The 23,919-nt window shown below is 49.9% G+C and overlaps 1 pseudogene; it reads right to left on the reverse strand.

Moving 5' to 3' along the window:
• LOC134154808 (DNA polymerase epsilon catalytic subunit A-like) overlaps positions 1–23,919 on the reverse strand; it is a 328,895-nt pseudogene that overhangs the window by 257,948 nt on the left and 47,028 nt on the right.

The following is a 23,919-nucleotide window of genomic DNA, read 5'->3' on the forward strand; positions in this document are numbered from 1 at the left end:
GGTTAGTGCAACTCAGCTCCTACTCCTTATACTCACTTCAGCTTCTCCAGCTTCACTGCTGCCTCTTGATTTGCTGTCTCCAGCTGTTGTAGTTTCTCCATAGCTCATTTCTGCAAGTTAATTACGTGGAGATGTTTTTATTCTAGGGGAACACCGTTTACATTGTGGGTTCTCTCTGAGCTCTGCTAATCACGTATTTCATTTGAAACGCACCATCTCTAAACCCACAGGAAAACCCCAGCGTGTTTCTAAAACATGCAATTAAGAAGTACAACCTCTATGTTCTCAAACTGAGGTTAACATTACTTATGTTTTAGCAAGCATCAGGAGTAACACAGCCCCGAATCTTACATAGTTCGCCTGTAAATCCAAGTAGACTCCACGGCGTGATTCTCGGAAATGTATAAAGTTGAGAATGCCACTCAAGAAGCGAGCTGTCCTCTTTGCTTCTGAAATTAGAATTGCAAGTCATCACTGTTTTGGTCTCCATGCACATTGCAATCACTTAGGAAAAGGTGGGCCAAGCATAATTCACAGAGGAGGCAAGGGATCGCAGAAACAGGGCTTGTCTTCCTCTGCCCCCCCAGCAGGAACATCAGTAACGGGCAACACTCTCACAAGCTAAGACAGACCCAGAAGTGAAAGCGTTCTTCACAACAGCCTGTCCTAAGCTTTGCGGCGCAGCAGAATCGCCGCAGCTGGGAACCGCGGAGACGGAAGAGCAGCTTTCACCATCTAACCGCTCCCTGCGGAGGTATTTGCCTAAGGACTCCAGAGAGAACTCCACAGAGTTCAGGCTACTTTCCACGGCCACGTATTCCTACACCATTTCAAGAGTGCCACAGCTTGATGGACAAACTACTAGCAGTCGAGTGCCAAGCGGGCAGGAAAGCAGCCTGCCTGTCAAGTGCCACCACCCCAATCCCCCTACACTCCCACACAGGACAGACAGCATCACAAGCACTTGCTTACTTGGACTTAGAACATCAGCAATCTCAAAGTCATTAACACGGCACACCGGGAGAAAGCGCTCCCTGCAAGGAAGCAAAACATAGATCTATCTGCAGTGACCATTGCAGTTTTTGTGCTACAGACGCTCACTCAAAAGAGATTTTCTCCTCTTACCCCAGAGCCCAGGTGCAGTAAGCACGCAACAACAACAAGTCCTCTCAGGAGACTAACACAGTACGATCGCCTGCACAGATTAGTGTTTAACGCTCCCATCCCTGCAGCAAAGGTATCTCGAATTCGGGGGGCAAGTTCACCTAACAAGGGCTTCAAACCCCTTTTTGGGTATGATGATGAACTTCTGGCCATTCACGGTACCCCCAGGCGCTCCAACCCGCCCTTTCACTCCCCCACCCTCTAAATCAAGTCACTAACGCAGCCTCCTAGCCCTCACAGTAAAGGTAACGCATCGATTTAGACAAAAGACAGCTGCCAAGGTTTTTCTTTTCTATTACAACCTTGCTGCCTCTTGCTCGCCTGCAAATTTCATTTTGCTCCAAACCAGAGAGCACAGAGAGCGCTGCAGCCACTGTAATAAATTGTAACTATTTGTTCATTGTTTAGAAGGAGGTTTTACAACAATCAGGGTTGAGACATGGTGTCAGGCAAATAAATTATGGTAAGCACAAAAGCTTATATGACCCCTTGTGGAACTAGTGTCGGGGCCCTAGCTATCTTGCAGGACTATGAAGAGCTGAAGTAAGCAACAAGCTGCTCAGAGGTTTTGAAGGTAAAAGGACAAAGAAAAGATAAGCAGGTGCCTGTAATTTTCTCACAGAACAGCATCCCAAAAGGGAGTCAACACAACAGATAAGCAAACCCCTGTGATCACTCACAAGGAGACAAACCAAAATAAAGAGACAAAAGAAGACCATGGCCTTCCTCTCCACGACCACCAGAGAGCTTCAGACGACCCCCCCAGCAACTCACACATGCGCGGGACACACCGGGAGATTACAACACAGACTATAAGGGGGGGACTGTGTGTGAGGGAGGCGCGCGCCGTTGGCGGAGCTGAGACTCCCCGGCCGCCCAGCGCTGTTTTGCTTGTGGCTGCTTACTTAATTAAATAAATTGTTCACATGATTTAACAAACTCTCCGTATGAATTAACCTTCAAGAGAGTAACTTATGACAAATTTGGTGCCGTGACTCGGATGAAGGCAATGGACTGAAAAGCTCTTCGGAAGGGGAGGCGCCTCGCCGAGTTCGGCGGCCTCTGTCGAGAGCGATTTTCACTCTCACACGTCAGCCCTTCACCGACGAACCCTAAATTAGCCACAAGCAAAAAGGAGCCGGCAACCCCAAGTAATCTTTGTGCACGAAGACCGAATGAAGACTCAGGATTGAGTAAGTATAGGCCGGTGATCCATTCGGATGGGGTTGGGTATCCCGGAGTACACGTGAGAGACGTCCAGTAAGGACGAAGCGAGTGCGGACCCCTCGGTAGTGTGGTTCCCACATCCTGCGAGGGACTGGGCCACGAAAAGGGGGAAGCGGTGTGTGTGTGTGTATGAAGGTACTCCGGAAGATGGGACAAAAGAAAAGTAAGCCTTCTGGTCCCATGGGTGGGGGAGTTTGTAGTGGAGGCTTACCTCCCATTCCCCCGGATAGCCCACTAGGATTGATGATTAAATATTGGGATGATTCCCCTTCTAGGCGGGGAAAAAGTAAAGTTAAGATGATCCATTATTGTATTGAAGTCTGGGGCAACAAACCTATAAAAGGAGAAAGTGTTTTCTGGCCCCCTTTTGGTTCATCTGAGGACTGGATATGCCAGGCCCCAAATAGTTACGTAAATTCAAAGGAGCCCTTCAGCTTAGAAGAGAGCGAGTATGCACACCTCTGGATAAATCCAGAGGCGAGAACCCTTTTATACCCATTAAAAGAAAAAGGAGGGCGGGGGAAAAAAGAAGCGAGAATTAGAGATCCCATTATCGCCACCCCCTTATATACTCCCTCCTATACCTACGGCCCCTTCTCTTCCCGGGCCGACCGAACTTCCGTCCTCGGGGGAGTCGGATGGCGAGGCTAACCCTAGTCCCCAGAGACCAGTAACTAGGAGTCAGACTAGAGCACAGGGGTTAAGTCTCGAAGGAGGATTATATCCACTGCGGGAAATAGCTATGGGAGGACCCCAACCGGGGACGGGATATGTAGCCGTCCCCATTAATTCTGGGGACGTGAGAGATTTTAAGAAGGAAATGGGAAACCTACTAGAAGACCCACTGGGAGTGGCAGAGCAGGTGGACCAGTTTCCAGGACCAAATATTTACACTTGGGAGGAGCTACAGTCCATCCTGGGAATCCTGTTCACATTTGAGGAAAGAGGGATGATTAGGCGAGCTGGCATGTGAACCTGGGACCAACAACACCAGCAAGGTCCGGCAGCAGATGTTAAGTGGCCGATGCAGTCGCCTAATTGGAATAACCAGGACCCAATCCATCGCGGTCATATGCAAGACTTAAGAACCATTATCATTCAGGGGATAAGGGAATCAGTCCCAAGGGGACAGAATATTAATAAGGCTTTTAATGAACAGCAAAGGCGGGATGAGACCCCGACAGAATGGTTAGAAAGGCTGCGAAAAAGCTTGCAGTTGTATAGTGGCTTAGATCCAGGGACTCCTGTGGGAGGGGCCTTACTTAAAACTCAGTTTGTGGCCAAATCCTGGACGGACATTAGGAAAAAGTTAGAGAAAATAGAGGACTGGCAAGATAAGGGTTTAGATGAACTCCTGAGAGAGGCACAGAAGGTGTATGTTAGGAGAGAGGACGAAAAAGAGAAGAAACAAGTACGAATGATGGTGGCAGCAGTACGGGAAGGTCAAAGAGGAAGGCCTAGGATGGTGCGTGGGAAGCTTGAGAGAAAAGAAGGGAGAAATGGTCAGGGACAAAGAAATGTGATCTGTTTTTATTGTAATAGAAAGGGTCATATTAAGAGGGAATGTCGACAGAGAAAAGAGGATGAGAAGATGTTCAAGGATGAGTAGGGGTGTCAGGGGCTCTATTTGCTGGGGACCCGAAAAAAAAAAAAAAAAAAGAGCCCTTGATAAAATTAAAAGTGGGTCCCCAGCGTGAGGAAATGGAATTCCTCATAGACACAGGGGCTGAAAGATCTACGGTCCAAACCTTACCTTTAGGGTGTAAGGCCTCGGCAGAAAGGGTACAAGTAATTGTGGCAAAAGGAGAACCATTTGGGGTTCTCGTTATAAAAGAAGTATTAATCGAATCAGGTTCCAAGATAGGTGTGGGACCTTTACTTTTGGTACCCGAAGCTGAGTATAACCTGTTAGGTAGAGATTTGATAATAGAAAAAGGCATAAGTTTAGAAGTGATAGATAATAGACTACAAATTAAATTGTGTCCTCTCTGAATAGAGGATGAACAAAGCATAAACCCGGAAGTTTGGTACGCTCCAGACAGTGTGGGTAAATTGAATATTAAACCTTTTAAGGCAACTATAACCAACCCGGGTGTACCAATGAGAATTAAGCAATATCCCCTGTCCAAAGAGGGCAGGCGGGGATTAAAACCTGAGATTCGGAGGTTACTACAACAGGGGCTATTGGAACCTTGTATGTCCCCTTTTAATACCCCAATATTACCAGTAAGGAAAAAGGATGGCAAATATAGATTGGTGCATGATTTGAGGGAAATCAATAAGAGAACTGTGACTAGGCTTCCAGTAGTAGCGAATCCACATACTCTATTAAATCAGTTACACCCGGATGATCAATGGTATAGTGTGACAGATTTGAAGGATGCGTTTTGGGCATGTCCTTTGGATGAGAGCAGTAGGGATTATTTTGCCTTTGAATGGGAGGACCTGGATACCCATAGAAAACAGCAACTAAGATGGACTGTCCTCCCTCAAGGATTTACCGAATCCCCAAATTTATTCGGATAGGCCCTGGAATAGATTCTGCAGGACTATAATAAAGTGCCGGGAGTGACATTAGTACAGTATGTGGATGACCTGTTGATAGCAGGAAAGGATGAAGAAGTGGTAAGGCAGGCTAGCGTCCAGTTGTTAAATTTTCTTAGCCTGCAAGGGTTGAAAGTTTCAAAATCAAAGTTGCAGTTTGTAGAGAAGGAGGTAAGATATCTGGGCCATCGATTAAGTGGGGGGACTAAGAGACTGGATCCGGAGAGAATTAGTGGTATCCTGGCTCTGAAGGCCCCAACAACAAAGAGGCAAGTACGGCAACTGTTAGGATTAACTGGGTATTGTCGGCAGTGGATAGAGGATTATAGCGGAAAGGTCAAATTCCTCTACAATAAATTAAATAAGGATGGATTACTTAAGTGGACAGAAGAAGATGAAGAGCATTTAAGAAAAATTAAAAGAGGAACTAATGCATCCCCCAGTATTAAGCTTTCCAGATTTAAGAAAGCCATTCTTTTTATTCGTAAACAGCACTGAGGGTACTGCCTATGGAGTACTTGCCCAAGAATGGGTGGGAAGTAAAAAGCCAGTTGCCTATTTATGCAAATTACTGGACCCGGTTAGCCGGGGCTGGCCTAGCTGTCTGCAGGTAGTGGTGGCAGCCGCCTTATTAGTAGAAGAAGCACAGAAGATTACATTTGGAGGAGAAATTAAAGTAATATCCCCTCATAATATATGAGGGGTACTACAACAAAAAGCTGAAAAATGGATCATGGATGCTAGATTATTAAAGTATGAAGGAATCTTAATCTCCTCTCCAAAGTTAACCTTAGAAATGACTTCCTTACAAAATCCTGCTCAGTTCCTCTATGGAGAACCAAGCAAACCCTTAGAGCATAATTGCCTCCGAAATATAGAAGAGCAAACAAAATTGCAACCTGACTTGGAAGAGATGGAGTTACCTGAGGGCGAGCGAATATTTATAGATGGCTCTTTGAGAATAGTTAAAGGAAAAAGGAAATCAGGGTATGCATTGGTGAATGGGAAGACACTCGAGGTGGTAGAATCAGGACCCTTGAGTCCAACCTGGTCTGCTCAGGCTTGTGAGCTATATGCTATGCTGCGAGCTTTAAAGTTGTTAAAAGGCAAAAGCGGCACGATATACACAGATTCTAAATATGCTTATGGGGTAATAATACTTTCGGTAAAATCTGGGAAGAGAGGGGACTTGTCAACTCGCAGGGGAAGGGATTGATACACCAGGAACTGATTACTCAGGTCCTGCAGGCTATTAGAGAACCAAAAGAGATTGCTATAGTCAATGTGAAAGGACATCAGCGAGGTTTTACTCCTCAAATTAGAGGAAATAATTTGGCAGATCAGGAAGCTAAACGAGCGGCCCTGATGAGTTTACAGGTTATAAAGATGAGGGAAGACCGTTCAAATTGTGGAAAAGATTTAAAGAAGTTACCATGTTATGATTGTTGGAAGGAATGGAGTGTCGGAGGAATACAGTGTAATTTCCTTGAGGAAGCGGCTGGGGAAGAGGCCCCTGAATGTGAACGCTGTTATTTGCACAGACCAGTTTACTCACTGTTTTGCTTTACGCCGCTAGAAAAGAACAAGATGGTACAAATGGGTATAAAAGAAGATGACAAAGGAAAGTGGGTACTGCCGGATGGGCGAGAAGTACTCCCAAAGTCGGTGGCCTTGGGGGTGCTACGGAAGTTTCATGAGAACACGCACTGGGGAACTCAGGCATTGGTAGATCAATTTGCCACAAAGTATATGTGTGTAGGAATTTACAATATAGCAAAGAGGGTTGTGAATGACTGTATAACTTGTCGAAAAGTGAATGCTCAACATGTTAGAAAAAGGGTGTTGGGAGGTCGAGAACTGGCTCATCGACCTTTTGCAAAAATCCAATTAGATTTTACAGAACTTCCAAAAACAGGACGGTACAAATATGTGCTTGTGATTGTAGACCATCTCACACATTTTGTTGAAGCATTCCCTACGGCAAGGGCTACAGCTCAGACCGTGGTAAAAATATTACTTGAGAATATAATTCCCCGATACGGAATTGTAGAAACAATTGACTCTGATAGAGGTCCCCATTTCATATCTAAGGTGTCCCGAGAAACTATGAAAGCTTTAGGAGTAAGCTGGGAATATCATACTCCGTGGCATCCTCAAAGCTCTGGAAAGGTGGAACGGATGAATGGTGAAATTAAAAAAAACAACAAGTTAACAAAACTTATGCTAGAAACTAAAGCGTCCTGGGTAAAATGCTTACCGCTTGCTTTATTAAACATACGAACACAGCCCCGAACTGACGTGGGGCTTTCGCCTTTCGAAATTCTTTATGGTATGCCATATGATTTAGAGATGCCTCTTGACCACCCCAATTCGCAAGATACTCAATTACAGCCCTACCTAACACAGTTAATGAGCCGACGTAGAGAGTTACAGAAAAGAGGCCTAGTGGTGCAGCGACTCCCATTAGATATAGCCATACACCGAGTACAGCCCGGAGATAAAGTTCTAATCAAAACATGGAAAGAGACTTCATTAGCACCTCGGTGGGAAGGCCCCTACGTTGTTTTGCTTACTACAGAAACAGCTGTTCGGACTGCAGAAAAAGGGTGGACTCATGCCAGCCGTGTGAAAGGACCGATCCTGGGAGAAGAGTGGAGGGCGGTTCCAGGCTCCAACGACTTGAAATTAACGCTTAAACGGACTCGATAAGTATTATTTCCCCTGTCCATGTACCGTAACGAGAGAAGGGGCCCCACTCCTAGACAAAGGCTCTCTAACAGATTCCCCTGAAGAACACTACTGCTGCCGAGAAGAACCAATACCTTGTAGTTCGCTGCAACTGAACTGACAAGCGAGGCAGAGGAGTGCAGACGGTGGGGAGGTTAAGAGGCCAGGTAAAATATAACATTAGGAGAAATGGGCCCCGACTATCTCTTACGGTACATGGGAATTAGTGTTATTATCATGGTCAGCTGCGGTATCCTACAACCACACCACCCCCATCGACCTTTTCGGTGGAGTTTAATTAGATATGAAGATCAACAGATTATACAGCAAGTAACGACAGCAGGTGCCCCTAGTTTCCGCACTACACCATGTAACCTAACTACAGGAACAACGTGTTTCAACCGATCAGGACTTTACTTCTGTCCGAGCTCAAACCCGGGAAGGGGGTATTGTAATTATCCAAATGAATACTATTGTGCATATTGGGGCTGTGAAACCATTGCTACAGACTGGAATCCTGGGGCAGGTCGCGACAAGTTCTTAGAAGTGGGCTATGGACCGCTAGGATGTAGTCGTCGAGCAGATCCCCGCCAAGGATGGCGAGGACAAAATTTGGGATACACAGGACATTATAGGAACGAGGAGATTTGCAAGGTTCTGTATCTAAATGTAACCAAGCCGGAAGATATCAGCTGGTTACTAGGGAAAATGTGGGGCGTTAGATTCTATTCACACGGACCTGATAGGGGAGGCCTCATACTGATAAAAAAAGAGGAGGCCAAGATTTCCCAACCAGTCGGACCAAATAGCGTACTGTCAAAGGGAATCCTAGAGGCCCGACCTACAAAAACCCTTGGGCCAGACCTATCTACAACGACACCTCCCAATAGTGCAATAGGATCATTCCCTACAGATATAGTCCCCACCATTGCAGGGGAACATAGAATCACATCTGGGAACAGCATATGGAAAGTCATAGATGCTAGTTATCGAGTGTTGAATCAAACAAATCCAAATATAACCAGACGCTGCTGGTTATGTATTAGCATAAGACCCCCATATTACGAGGCCATCGGAGATTTAGGCGATCCCATCTACTCGAACGAAAGTAACCCCTCACAATGCTACTGGGGACAAGAAATCGGGATAACACTAACCCAGGTATCTGGAAGCGGTAGGTGCGTGGGTACCATCCCCAGAGGAAAGGGCAGTCTTTGTAACATCATAGAGGATAGCGACCAGTCACACCAATGGTTAATTCCGGCCAACAACACAAGCTGGGCATGCTCATCATTAGGAGTCACTCCATGCTTATCATTAAAACTCTTCAATTCGTCTCATGATTTTTGTGTACAGGTAATAATTATACCAAGGATTCTATACCACTCTGAGGAATATATATACAGTCACCACACTGTAGCAGATTACCATCTCGAAAAGAGGGAACCAGTCACAACTGTAACCCTGGCCACATTAATGGTTTTAGGGGTTGCAGGAGCTGGTACTGGAGTTGCCTCGCTAGTAAAACAAAGCCAAGAGTTCACCTCTCTGCATATCGCAGTTGACGAAGATTTGGCCAGGATCAAGCAATCCATTTCGGCGTTAGAAAAATCAGTTAGATCCCTCTCAGAGGTAGTACTACAAAATCGTAGGGGATTAGATTTGGTCTTTCTACAACAAGGAGAGCTTTGTGTCGCCCTGCGAGAGGAGTGTTGTGTATATGCTGATCACACTGGAGTGGTAAGAGATACCATGATGAAACTCCGAGAGGGTCTAGAAAAACGAAAAAGAGAAAATGAGGCTCGACAGAACTGGTATAAATCCTGGTTTAATCATTCACCTTGGCTCACCACCTTGTTGTCAACCATAGCAGGGCCTTTACTACTGTTAATAATAACATTAACTTTTGGACCATGTATTTTTAATAAAATAACGGCAATTGTAAAAAGCCGCCTAGAAGCTGTACACCTAATGCTGGTACGTGGACGCATTAACGTTGAGTCGCCAGGCGTCCCAGGAATTCAATGAACAAAATAAGTAACCAAAAAGAAAAAGGAGGGATTGTAATAAATGGTAACTATTTGTTCATTGTTTAGAAGGAGGAATAAGCCGATGGAGGGGGAGGAGGAGGTTTTACAACAATCAGGGTTGAGACATGGTGTCAGACAAATAAATTATGGTAAGCACAAAAGCTTATATGACCCCTTGTGGAACCGGTGTCGGGGCCCTAGCTATCTTGCAGGACTATGAAGAGCTGAAGTAAGCAACAAGCTGCTCAGAGGTTTTGAAGGTAAAAGGACAAAGAAAAGATAAGCAGGCGCCTGTAATTTTCTCACAGAACAGCATCCCAAAAGGGAGTCAACACAGCAGATAAGCAAACCCCTGTGATCACTCACAAGGAGACAAACCAAAATAAAGAGACAGAAGAAGACCACGGCCTTCCTCTCCACGACCACCAGAGAGCTTCAGACGACCCCCCCAGCAACTCACACATGCGCGGGACGCACCGGGAGATTACAACGCAGACTATAAGGGGGGGACTGTGTGTGAGGGAGGCGCGCGCCGTTGGCGGAGCTGAGACTCCCCGGCCGCCCAGCGCTGTTTTGCTTGTGGCTGCTTACTTAATTAAATAAATTGTTCACATGATTTAACAAACTCTCTGTATGAATTAACCTTCAAGAGAGTAACTTATGACAAGGGGGACCCCTTTGGGATCTGGCTCTGAGAGGAAAGAGATCCTTCATCCCAGAGGCTGAGGTGCACTGCAGCTCCATGGGGCTCTCAAGAGCCTGCTGGAAATGCCTTTGCTGGAAACGGATCCTCCACTTTGTAATAACTCCAAGTTGTCTGCTTGTTTGGGAGAACTTCTGATCCTTCCCCCTGGATCCTCTTGTGCCTCCAGCTTGGCAGAGCACACTCTGGGCTCAGAAATGCCATCTTCAGGTGGCCACTGCCCCTACCCCCCTGCTCCCCCCCGCAAACTGGGCTCAAACATCTATACCCAAAAGACAGCATGTTTGGGATGCAGCTTGTAAGCAGGTGAGGGGCGCCATCCCAAACAAGAAAGTCCTGGCTGACCCCAAAGATTTTTCTTATCTGTGGTGAGCAGTGCTGAAGTCAGCCCGACACAGCCATTTCTTCTAGCCCCATGCCAGACCTACAGCTCCACTCCCTGGCACTGGCAGGCTCTGAGCTGCTCTCCCCATTGCTGCCCCATGCCACCATGGGGCTCCTCAGCCCTCCGGAGCGACCCCCCGGGGCACAGCCCGGCCCCACATGGAGCAGCCCCTGCCCAGCCACGGTCCAGCCCTGCCAGGTGGAGCAGGAAGGCTGCCAAGCCCCAGGGCTGCTGTGGGGAGGGGACTGGGGCAGAAGAGGTGACAGCACACTGCCCTGCCCCAGGGGCAGCAGCACACTGCCCGTGGGCTCTGGCACCCCAGCCATCACCAGGGCCCCCACAACAGCGTCAAGGCTGGTACCAGCACAGGTCCCAGAGCTGCCCCTCATGCCCAGCACAGCCCTAGGGCAGAGGGCAGCGAGGAGCCCCACGGGGCCCTTGCGGCAGAGCCCAGCCCCTGACGAGCCCTGGCCGGGCCTCAGGGCCCCGCACTGCCTGGGCACCGGGCGCCGGGCTGCCCCAGTGCCCCGCCGTGCTCCGTGACACGCACCGCCACCCACAAGATGGCGCCGTCCCGAGGGGAGAGGGGGGAGCGGAGCTGGGGGCGGGGACAGGAGGGCTCAGCGTTCCTAGGGCGTCACCCCAGGGCAGCCCTCCTATTGGCTGGCATGAGGGAGAGGGCGGGGATGGATGTGACTGATGGCTCTGTCAGGCAATCAGAGACCGCCGTGTGAAAAGGAGACGGAAAGAGCGACGCGCAAGAGGCGAGGGAGCGAAGCAGGCGGGGTGTGAGGGGGGAGCGGGTGTGCGTGGGCTTGGTGGGGGCTGTGGGTGCGTTCAAGTGCTGGCGGGTGCCCTCACGCTGGGGCGGGGGAGCGGTGCTAGCGACGGGGCTGCTTTCATGCAGGAGCTCCCGCAGGGGCTGGCGGGGCTGCGAGCACAGGGCACAGCGCCCCGTCACCGAGGGGAACCGGCCCGCGAGCTGGACGTGCCGGTGTGCCCCCGAGCCGCTGGGCCTGGGCGGCTTGGTGGGGTTTGGGTGCAGGAAGCTTTGCCCATGTTGTGGGTCTGAGATGCATTTTCAAGGATTTCCTGGAGCTGCTGCTGTCCCCGCAGCCCCCAGGTGCTCAGAGCTGCGTCTGGGAGCTGCTGGGCAGGATACGCTATTTCTAGTGCCAGCAGGAGGGATCCAAAATCAGTAGAGTGACTTGGACAACGTTGTTTGCTGGTTGTGTGCCTCTACACATGAGCAGCAGCAAGAGCATTTCACCTGAAAGTGTTCAAATGTCTTGGTCAAAGAAGTCTAATCCAGCCAGAGCATTTGTGCTAATTTAGCTTCTGCTGCTAAATAAATGGTACGGAATAAAACAAGCTCCATCTGGAAAGGCGGGAGGAGGGACAAATGGGAGAAAAGCAGTGCACCTGGCTGTTTATTGGCTGAAGTGGCTTTATCAGGATTTTATGAAAGGGAGAATGCACGTTAAAAGCGCAAAAGAGGCCTGAGTGTGCTAGTGAGGATTTTTAGGTGTAGACGGGACTCTGTTGTCATAGAGGTGACCTCTGCAGTGTCTGGCTGTTTGCAGTCATGGTAGATGATAAACTCTTTGTGCACCCTCAGGAGCCCTTTGCTTCAATCAATGTACAGTTTAGAATAGACTCTTGAATAATCTCTTTGTAACAGTTTTGTGTGTGTGTGTATGTCTTTTTACTTTTTTTGTTTGTTTGTTTGTGTGTTTGTTTTATGATGGTAGAGGTTCTTTGTGAAACTAAGGCTATTTCTAGGAGCTCTGTGGGTGTAAAAAAAAATCAAAAAAGCCAGGGAGGGGTTAATCCTTTCCCTGTAGACTAACCTAAAGTATTAATTCTCTAGTTATTTAATTTGCTAGTTTGCTGGCTGCTACTGGCTCCGCTTCAAAGGCTGTTTTAGGGGACCTGGTGTACTTACACCTTCCAGCTGGGAAGTTTGGTCCCTGCTGTCCCTACTGATTCTTTTGGTTACGGGAAAGAATTTGCTTAATTCCTAAGAGTTTCAGACTTCTCAGGTGTAAACAAGCAGATGCTGAAAAACCCCCAAGGATAGCAGACCTCCTTTTTTTTTTTTTTTTTTTTTTTTGTCCCTGAGGATGTGGCGTACTTGTTTGCTCTCACTGTAGCCTAATGGTGCTGCTCCAGCGTACCTCAGGCTGCAGTGTGAGGCATGTGTTAGGCCCAAAGGCTGATGTGGAGTGAACAGTCATACCTCCGGTGACAGTGAAAGTACTCGTTTTGGGAGTAGGGGCATGTACAGGGTCATCCCCAATGTCTGTGTATTTGCTTGGTATTAAGAGTCTGCGTGGTTTTAATGATAGTCCTTTCCAAATGGAGAGAGTCGCCCTGCTGACTGGCCTCTAAAATGCAAGTGAGCATCTTGAGGATGTCCATTTGTAACTCAGCGTGCTGGTCCTTAGTTTGAGCAATCTAACTGTGCTTGGATGCCAGTGTGGTTGGAAGTGTTCCTGTTTTCCCTTGCAGGATAACATGCAGCTTTGCAGTCATCCTCCCCAGCAGATCCCCAGGCACTTTACAGAGGAGGTGCTGGTGGTTTCCCCCTTTTCCAGCTAGTGAAACTGGCCCAGAGAAAGAGAAGGGCTCCTGGCAATGCGTTGAGGGTAGAGAGTGGGAAAGGACCAGAGCTTTTCTTTCCCTCCCACACTTGCTGCTCCAAAAGAGTAGTGCTGGAAGCTGCTGTGATGTTTTCCCTTGTTCATGCGTGCAAGGGAGGTTTTAGCCAGACTGAGCACAGCAAAAAGCCCTTCTGTAACCCACAGGTGGAATCATCAGAACAGAATGTGGACGACACTGAAACAGCTCATTTCTGTCTTTCTCCGCTTCTCCCAGGCGTTACAGACCAGCAGAAAATACTCGTGACTAGGGCAAATGAGTGAAGCAAGTCGGTGCAGAGGTAAGCTTGTGTTGCTTATCACTTCTTTTTTAGGGAATGGTGATTGAGTATATTCTGCCATAGCTGTTTGCACTCTTCCTTGTGTGTTGTTGAGTAAAGAATGCTGTGCTGCCAGTAGTTTTTTCCTGGGGGAAGAGGGAGCACTCTTCAAGAAAGGGCACTTTCCCAGGGGTTGCCTGCTGCTGCTTATTTTGTTTCTGTGCCATTCTGGGCAGTCTGCACTGCGCTGTTTCCATCTTCCATGTCGGATAACCCTTCAAAGCCCACAGTGCATGGGCTTAGTTGACTGACAGTACAAGACTGTGGCATGTATTTTGTCTTTGCATACGTTTGTTGTGAGGTACGGGGTACATCTCGTTGACTTTCATCTCTGAGGATGACATCCGAAATAGCAAGTTACCCGTGGAAGTGAGAAGTCAGGATCTCAATCTCAGTTTAATAGCAATATGGGGAGGCTTTGCAGAGCTTCTTCATGCTTGTTGAAATCCATCCAACTTTGTGTCTCTCTGGCCTCTCTCTAACTGTGGAAGCAGTAGTACCTGGGGGCCCAGTTTGAAAGCAGTCATCCCTATAAAGGGCCTTGGAAGCTTGGAAAGGGAAGAATTGGTTGTGTGTCCAAAATATCCCTCTTGCACTTCTATGTGTGAGGAAGGCTTTTTGCACTGTGTGCTACTCAGTCTTTCCTTGCTTACTAGCACTCAGCTTGGTAAAGGCTAGGAATTCAAGGGTTTACTGAAGCTTGCAGAGTCACCCTTCACCCTGAAAAAAAGGAAACCCCCCCCCCTTTTTTTTTGTTATTTGGTGAAGCCAGCCTCAGCCAAGAAGGAGATGCTATTGCAAATCCAGATGTTTTCTCCCAACAAGCCCATGGGCTGTTTGCCTGCCTTAAGTATGCTTGGTTGCAACATGGCTGTTGGCACCTGGTCAAACGCACAACATGCACCATGTTGTTGCAACTGCGTGCCTGCAGTGTTGTCATCTGTTTCCACTTGTGTTGTCAGCTTGAGGCTTTAGCTCACCAGCCTCAAGTTCTTCCAGGTTCTTGTCTTCAGTGCCTTGGTGGGAGGAATGGCTGCTGTGGTTTACTGAAAAATCCTCAGTGTTGTGAGGGCTGCAGCATCCTGTGGCACAAGAGGTGCTTGCTGAGCTTGTGTTCATTCCTGAGCTGCTCTCTTGTGCTTGCCACTCCTCCTGGTTTCTGTCAGCTTCCTCTCTTTCCCCTGTTCACTGCTGAAATGAGAACAGCCTGAAACAACCATGCCCCTCCAAGTTAGGAGTGTGAAACAAAGAACCAGGCTGCTGTTGCTACCTGAGTGGCAAGCTGAGGAAGCCTGTGATGTTTTGCTCTGAAACACTCTGACAGTTTCCAGGCTCTGACTGGGCAGCCTTTTTAATGGGCCTTGTTTCAGCTGACTGGTGCGTCCAGGTTCTTGTGCTCGGTACTCTCCCTTGTGAGCCCTTTCCTCCTCGCTGTGTCTTTTTAGTCCGTGATGAGAGGGGTCACTGCTGCACTGGAGGAAGGCAAGCCAGAGGAGATCATGAGCAGTGCTTTTAACCTCACTGCTACCCCTGAGGACATCCATACATGAAGGAACCTTTGCTAATTGAAGGATGAGGTAACATTTGCTGCAGTGCGTTCTCATGCAGTGTATATGGAAAAGTCCCCCTTGACTGTGTATGAGCTTTCTTTTCCAAGGTCTTTGCTACTCCCCCGCCACAGCTCTTGGAAATATCTTTGTTTGGGCTCTGATTTTGCACCTTGAAGGGCATGGCATTTCTGAAAGCAGCTGTACCTTTTGTCTGGTGCTTCTTCCCAGAGTTAGTCATACTTAAGTCCAAATTGACTGGAGTGGGTGACAGGTGTTTCTAGGAAACACTGTAGAAGTAGCCATGCACAGCAGTCTGGGCACAAAAGCTGCAGCTGTCTTTCTCTCAGGCAGCTGCCTGCCCCAGTTTTGCCAGGAGAGAAGTGTTTCAAAGCTTTTTTCACCCTTGCTTGTCTTTGCTCTCCCATGTGCCACTTTGTATTGGTTCTGCAGAAGGAGGAGGGACCTGGGGAAGGCTGTTAGCTGTAACTGATTTACTGCTGTCATGCGGTGCAAGTGAAGTACTGTTAAAATCTGCCATAATTTCTTTCTAATATCTGACTGTGGTCTTTAGAATTTCTCTTTTTTTCCTGCAGCAGTGGATTTTTCACTGCATTCAGCAGGAGTGAAAAATGAACCCGAGTGCAGTGTGTGATTGCAAATTCTCCAACATCTGTTCTTAAATATTGATCAAGAGGACACAGTGCAAACCAGAACATGATGTAAAGATGATGAAAGATCTTGAGGTGTTCAGTGATGCAGAGAAAGTAAGTATTTATCTTCCTCTTTTTGTGCGAGTAATATATTTCACACAGCCAAATAATAGTGCTAATTTCATGGAAATAGTTTCTCCGAACAAGTGTGGCAATCTGAGAGAACTCTTTATTTTTCGTGTCTCATTCTAATACTCTACATACTGATAAGTATGACTGCACTAGATAGGTCCTCCCTGATTAGAGAATACATATTCCTCAGAAAATGTGACATAGCAGTGAGAAGTTGGTATAGGCACCTTGTGCTGCATTCTCTGAATTGCCTACTTGTGTTTTTTGTGAATGGACATGGTTAAGAATCAGCTGCTTTGGGACTTGTTTCTCCACTCTGAATCCTATTGAAATGATGGCTAGGGTTGAAATAGGCAAGAAGATTGCCTGGTGCCTTCCATCACCTGGGTACAACCAGCTTTTAATCTCTTGTGATTTGCTCCTCAGATACTAAATCTTGTTGTTCCTTATGCACAAAAGAGTGATGTGTGCTCAGACAGTGGGGTTAGGCTACAGGCTAAAAGGGCACTGCTTAGCTTCCTGTGCCTGTCCGTGTGACTCAGGTGTGGGTTCCTATTTGCCTGTATTTCCTTGACCTCTCATGCCCTTGTATAGAGTCTCCTGGGTCCTGTAGTCCAATCACCTGTAATAGGCAGAAGTGTCCAAGAACTGATTTTATAAATTGACTGAAGCTCCCTTGTGAGAGATTTCCTTGACTGAGAGCCACATGCAGAATTTCCTTTTCAAATCCAAGTGGCATTTCCTGATTGTGTCTTTATGGGTGTTTGTCCTTGTGGCAGCATTGCCTCTGAGTGTAACTGGCTTTCTGTCGCTAGAGCAGCTTTGATTGTACGTAACAATCCTACATCCTCTGTCTTCGTTTGGCTATGTCACATTGAATCCTCCTAGTGCGCTTTTGAATGACTGCCACTTCATTTCAGGAGCATCTTCATAGGCTGCCTTTGTAGCTTTTTGTTGGAATCTCAGTTCCTTTCTTTCTGTTCTTTCTTAATCTCTCTCTCTCTCTCTCTTTTTTTTTTTTCAAATGAGAATTCAGAATTGCCCGCAGTATTTCATGTGATATGCCTCAAGTGCCAGGAGGAATACTTCCCTATCTGCTGGGAATGGGAAACTGTTCCTTTCTTCACGATTCTAGCTGTGGATCACTACTGTGTAGTTAGCTGGTGCACTCAGTTGTGTGTGTGGATAAGAACTCGCAGCAACGTCCACATTTCCTGAAGCCTGGTTTAGAGGAGAAATCCTTGTGGTTAATCCTGCATGCCAGAATGGAGTTGCTGTTCTGTCCTGCCGGGTGCTGCCTGCAGGTACCACAGCCCTGTTGTTTGTGGCCACATCTGGAGTAGCATGGGCAGTTGTGGGCTGCCCAGTACAAGAGAGACAGGGAGCTACTGGCGCGAGTGCAGCAGAGGTCCTTCTGAGATGCTGAAGGGACTGGAGCATGTCTGATGTGAGGCAAGGCTGAGCAAGCTGGGACTCTTCATCCTGGAGAAGAGAAGGCTGGTGGGGGATCTTATCAATGTGTGCAAGTAGCTGAAGGGAGGTGGTAGAGAGGATGGGGCCAGGCTCTCTTTAGTGGTGCCCAGGGGTATGATAAGAGGCAACGGGCACAAACGGCAGCACAGAAGTTCCATCTGAACATGAGGAGAAACTTCTTTCCGATGTGGGTTAGTGAGCACTGGAACAGGTTTCCCAGAGAGGTTGTGGAGTCCCCTTGGAGATATTCAAAGCCATGCGGACAGGTTCCTGGGCAACACGTGCTCTAGGTGACGCTGCTTGAGCAGGGAGGTGGGACTAGATGATCTCCAGAGGTCCCTTCCATGCTCAACCATGATGTGATTTGGTGAGCTTTAGGATAAAGAGCAAAGATAGATTCGTACACGTCAGCATTCTCTCTGGATGTCTTGCGTCCTTTTTTTGGACGTGTCCTGGGCCATGGATCAACATGTTAACAGAGAGAGACAAGGTAGGCCGTGAACTAAGTTTCAAAGGACAGGCCTTCCGCTTGTGCACATTATATCCGTGCATCCAGGCCAAAACCAGAATGTATCTCTTTTGAAAACAAGGACAACTATGTAGCAGCATTCCAGTGATTCTTACTTGCTTTCTGCCTAATACGACAACTGTATGCTAATCTTCTGTGCATATGGAGAGCCTTCATAAAGTTACTGCATATGCACCAAGCGTGTGTGTGTCAGATTCTCGGCATTTTTATGACTGCTCCTTCATGTTTCTTATCATGAGCTGCATAGGAACTCCCCAGGAGGAAAGAACAAGACAGAAACTTAAAGAACTGATGAAGAAAATGAAGGAATCACTCACACTCAAGATGGCACTGCAGGGTAGTTCTGTCTTTCCCGTTTTTTCTGTGTTCTGGCCAAAAGCCTCCTCTGAAATGATGGAAAGGAGCTGTCTGTAAGAAAGTTGTAAACGGCGCTTCCAGGGAGTCTCCAACAGCCTCCTTCCACCATCCTTGGATGTATGGAACATAAATGATAGTTGGTGCTGCCCTCTGGGCGTTCCACATGCCAGGAAGGGCCGGGTCCCATCTGTGCCCATCCAGCTGGCTTCAGGGGGTATGTGGCCACTGTTCCCATAGCTCTGCCACTCCATGTGTCCAGAGCCTGGAACTGAAAAGGTGCAGGACTGCAGTCCATTTTTCTGCACTGGAGAAAAGTGTGGACACCTGGGCAGTTATAGCACAGGGCTGGTCACTTGGAGACTCGGTTTAGTTCAACAGAGTGAAAATCTGAGTGTAGCAATAGGACCGGCAGGTACTGGTGCCTTCCGCACTGGTCCAGGAGCTGAGACTTCTCCGCAGGGCTAAGGAGCAGAAAGAACATTTAAGATGGACAGGGAAATACAGGAGGTTTCATTCAGGTCAGATGTCGCAGGATCGGCTTCTGGGGCCATTTCTATGGTTGCTGTGATGTGACTCCGGTCCCTTGTGCTCAGGGGAGTTACAGAGCCCCGTGTGCAGCTTTTCAGCCTGGGGCTGAGTCCCATAGGGCTGAAACCTTGGGCTGAGCAGGTATCGATTCCCAGTGGAAAGGCATCTCAGTTTGGGTGCTCTGAGAGAGCAAAGAGACTCTCTGGCTAAAAAAGGGAGAGCCAAACATTAGCGGCATCTTGTAGTCTTCAGCCAGCCAGGACTTCTAAGGTCCCAGATTGAAGTCTTGGTTCGAGTGCCCAGCAAAGGGAAAAATAGAGTGCATTGTAGGCTGAGGAGCAATCAGAAGAAATATCCCTGAAAAGCACAGAAGCCATCAAGCAGATTATAGTCACTCGCAGGTCATCCGGCCTTACTCTTTTCTCTTTCAAACCAAACTCAGGCTTCACCCCAGAGCCACTGAAGCCAATGGAAAGAGTCATTTTCGTAGGGTTTTTTTTTTTCCTCCTTTGATGTGCTTGAGCATTTGTTCTAATGCTTTAATGAACAAGTTAAACTTGCAAATACATGTTCTATCACTAAAAAATCAGTCCTAGCCACACTATCTGAGACAGAATAAATCAGAAGTTTCGTGAAGCTCTCGCCCTGGAGCGAGTCCAGGTACATCCGGCTCTAGCCACTTGGCAACGGGCAGAAATGCCTTTCTTGTCTGGTTGTTTCAAACTGTTAGCAGAACCTGGGTACTCCACTATTAAGAACATTTCTTCCTCATTTTTTGGAGGATCGGAAGTCTCAGCATATGAACTACTGGTATATTTGGGGTAATTGGGCATTTGAGTGTCCTGTGGGATCTGGAGACTCGAATAAGGTAAGAGGGCACAGGAGAGACCACATCTGGACATGGAGTCCAGTTTAGAGTCCCAAGCTTCAGACTGATGGGGCACACCGGTGTGAGCCCAGGGGAAGCCTGGGCTTCCCCCTGTTTCCTGAGGACCTCTAGCTGCAGGGGAGGCCTCTGGCTTTGTTCCTGTGCTTGCTGATGGGGCAAGGGACATGCTGTCCCCTGCATCCTGAAAGCCATTGGCCAAAGGAGATGCCACTGGCTTGGCTCCTCCGGGCATTGCTGGGTCGAGAGGCGTGCTCTCTGTGTCGCTGGCTGCCTCCGTGGCAACATCTCTGGCCTTGATGTCAGGCGAACGGGGCACCTTCTGGTGGCACATCTCTGTCTGTGAAGAGTCTCCTGAGGCTACGTCTGACCCAGGTCATGCACGAGGAGGGTTTTCCTCCAGCTCCTCCACCTGTAAAGGCTCTTCCTGATCAGTCCAATCTGCTTGCTCATCCTGCAGCGCTCCCAGGCCTCTCTTCCCTCTTCTCACCTCCTGTCCCTGCTTGGGCAACAAGGAGGATCCTAGAGCAGTGTGAGGTCAACCGGAGGTGTGTTGGCATCCAGCCATGCCGTTGTCAGAGACAAGCAAGGGGTGGAGCTGCGGGGCTGGTCCCTGCTCTTTGCCCTACTTCATTCCAGTGATATCTGTCTATTGAGAATAAAGCATAGTGAAGGGCTAGCTTGCTGCTGTTGGGGCAGGGTTTGGGGGCAGCTTTGGGGGTGTTTAAGGCTCTGGGATAGGCTTCAGGGAGTCTCTGGAGTTGGTGAGGGTGCTGGAGCAAAGTTTGGAGGCATTTAGGGTCTAAAGGGCATGTTCAGGCCCTCAGCAGGCCCTGCTGAGAAGGAGGAGGAGGTCCATACCCAAGGGGTGCTGCATACATCTGGATGCTGATGCTGCACATGGTTCTGGGCATGCAAGGAAGAGCCCTGGGGGAACGGAAGAGGAGGAGGCACGGAGCAACTTGTGGGGGACACCAGAAGAGGCATTGTGGAAGCATTGACCTTGTCAAGACCCTCATCCCAGAAGAGCTGTGGGGGACACCCACAGCCCAGAGGAGTGGCAAAATCAGGCTGATGTCGTGCTGCGGGAGACATCCAGAGCCGCGTGCAGCACATGGGTGTCTGGGGAGATGCTGGAGGTGACGTGGGACTCGTGCAGGATTGCAGAGCCTGTGGCTCAGGGGCAGCTGTACAGAGGGAGCAGGGCTTGGGGAGGCTCTGTGAGGGTTTGTACATCTGTCCTCGGGGTACGGAGGAGCACCAAAGGGCTACTCAGAGGGGCCTGAGCTGCACAGAAGTGTGCACAGAAGGGCCAGGGGTGTACAGAAAGGCACATGGAGGCTACTGGGGTTTTCCAAAAGCTGCATGGAGGGGCATAGGACATGCAGAAAGGCGCACAGAGAGCCCTGGGGTGCACTCAAGGGCCCACAGAAGGCCCTGAGGTGCACTGAAAGGTACATGGATGAGTCCTAATGGGGCTGCAGGGCAGATCACGTACACCCTCAGATGCCCCAGAGGTGGCTGTGAGTGCACCAGCTTGCTTCCTTTACCCTTGAATTCGCCACAGGGCCTGACAAGGCACACATGCTCCCATGCCCTCTATCACCTCCTGCTCTCCAGCTGCATCCACCTCCTCTCCATGGCATCCACACTCCTCCTCCCACACTCACCTGCAGCCCCCACCAGTCCCACCTGCCCCAGCTTTCCAAATGTACACAAGAAAAAGCCTTGTTTTAATATGGGCATGAGCAAATGCAGAAACAGGGCTTCCCAGGCAAGTTGTGGCGTCTTCATGCTTGTGCAAGTCCAATGAGACGTGGCCTGGAGCTACCTGCTTTGCTGAATGTGCTCTGCACTGGAGGCAGACCGGCAACTCGGGGATGCTGAATTATGGGAAGCTCATCCCACACTGGTTCTTCAGCCTTGGTGCCACCACTGCCAGGCTCTCCGCAGGCGAGCGAGCAGGGCTCGGATGGTGAAGCCTGACGGGGATGCTTTCCTGGGCTCTCAGAGGGCAAAGGTTGTGTACGTTGCCAGGAAGCGGACTGTGGGGCTGCTGTCATGCTCCAAGTGCTGAAGTACTGTGGTGGGAGGAAAGAGTGGTGATCATGGCCTGTATCAGCAGAGCCCCCAGGCCCTTCCTGGAGGGAGGGCCAAGGGGAAGCCAGGCACCAGGAAACCTGCCTGTGCTCAGTGATACTCCAAATGTTCCCCAAATTCCCTTCAGGAAGGTAGGCAAGAGCCCTCCAGCCTTGTGCAGGGCACGGGTGCTCTCTGCCTGGCCAAAAGCATTGGCCCTCAAATGCCCCAGAAATTCCCTGCATCTCCAGGCACCAACCCCAGCCAGCCCTGCATGCCCTACGTACAGCTGCACATCTCCTCCAGGTTCTCCCCGTGCCAGTCCAGGAGCCGCCCAGCAAGCCCTAAGCACACACAGCCCATCACAAGGTGAGAGCCAGGCCAGGAGGGAGGGATCTGGGGCTGGGTAGAGGGACGTGGCCTTTGGGGCAGAGATCTAGTGCTGGGGAGAAGGACCTAGGGGCTGGGGAGAGGGACTTGGGGTCTGGTCAGATGGGCCCAGGCATTATGGAGAAAGACCAAAGGACTGTTCAGAGGGTCTCAAGTGCTGGGGAGAGGGATCCAGGCATTAAGGAGGGGGTTGTGGGGGCTGGGGAGGGGGATCCAGAGTCTTGGGAGAGGGACCTGGTGGTGGGGAGAGGGTCACAGACGCTGAGGAGAGGGACATGGGCTCTTGGGAGAGGGCCAGGAGGGCTGGGGAGAAGCACCCAGGTGTTATGGAAAAGGACCTAGGGACTGGGAAGTGGGTCCCATGTGCTGGGGAGAGGGACCTTGGCATTCAGGGGTGAGGCGTGGGGAGAGGAACCGAGTGCTGGGGAGAGGGTCACGGGCATTGAGGAGGGGAACACAGGCTCTTGGAAGAGGGCTGAGGAGAAGGATCTTGGGGCTGGCGAGAGGGTCCTGGGTGCCCGAGGGGGTCTCACCGAGGAAGTATGCCGCCTGCTCACGCAGGGGAGTCCGGGGATCCTCCAGGTACCGGCAGCTGCAGCTCACATACTCGCTGGCTACCGGCCCGGCATTCCGCACCTGCAGGGACCCCCAGTAAAGGTGCTGGCACCGCCGAGCCTGCTCCCCTCTGTGGGACACCTATCCCCTCTCTAGGACAGGCGTTGCCAACACTGGGTCCACCCCCCCTCCCAGGACAGGTGAGGGCACAACCAAGACAGGGGCTAGCACGGCCGGGACAGCTGTTGGCACTGATGGAAAAGATGTTGGCAGAGAAGGGGCAGTGGCTGGCACCGCCAGGACAGGGGCTAGGACTGCCAGGAGAGATGCTGACACCTTTGGGGCAGTGGTTGGCACCTCTGGGAAAGGAGCTAGCCCTGCTTCAGTAGGGGCCGGCACCTCCAGGGAAGATGCTGCTGGCATAGCTGGGACAGGGATTGGCACTGGCTTTGCAAGCAGTCAGATTGCAAATTGTCCCAGGAGAAGCAACCTCCAGGACAAGGGCTGGCACCTGCAGGACAGCTGCTGGCACTGCTGGGACAGGGGCTGGCTCCCACGAGAGGTGCTGGCAACAGCGGGACAGGGGCCAGCACCTCCGGGACAGGCATGGTGCTGCTGGGGCTTCCTTACCAGGTACTCGCCAATGTACCAGATCTGTGCTCTCTCGGCCAGCTTCCGGAGCTGCTTCCAGTGTAGGAGCTTTGCAGCGTCCACGAGAGCTGCCTGGGCCACCTTGGGAGGAGTGGGGAGATGGGTGATGGCACCACGGCCAGGCCAGGGACACCCCACAGCTGCCGCCCCGAGTGTCCCCCGGGTGGCCGTACGGCCTGCCACAGTGCCCTGTACCTGTGCCACCCCGGGGTGTGGGTCACTCAGATGCAGGAAGAGGGGCAGCAGTCCCTGGCGTGCCACCTGCTTCATCTGCTGCCTCTCGCTGCCTGCTGCCCGGCTCAGCAGCTCCCCAAAGAGCCGCATGGCCAGCTCCCGCACCGCTCTGACCTCCTGTTGGGGCAAACACGGCAACGTCAGC

This window comes from Rhea pennata, unplaced genomic scaffold, assembly GCF_028389875.1.
Source record: "Rhea pennata isolate bPtePen1 unplaced genomic scaffold, bPtePen1.pri scaffold_45, whole genome shotgun sequence".
In the NCBI taxonomy this organism is placed as follows: domain Eukaryota; kingdom Metazoa; phylum Chordata; class Aves; order Rheiformes; family Rheidae; genus Rhea; species Rhea pennata.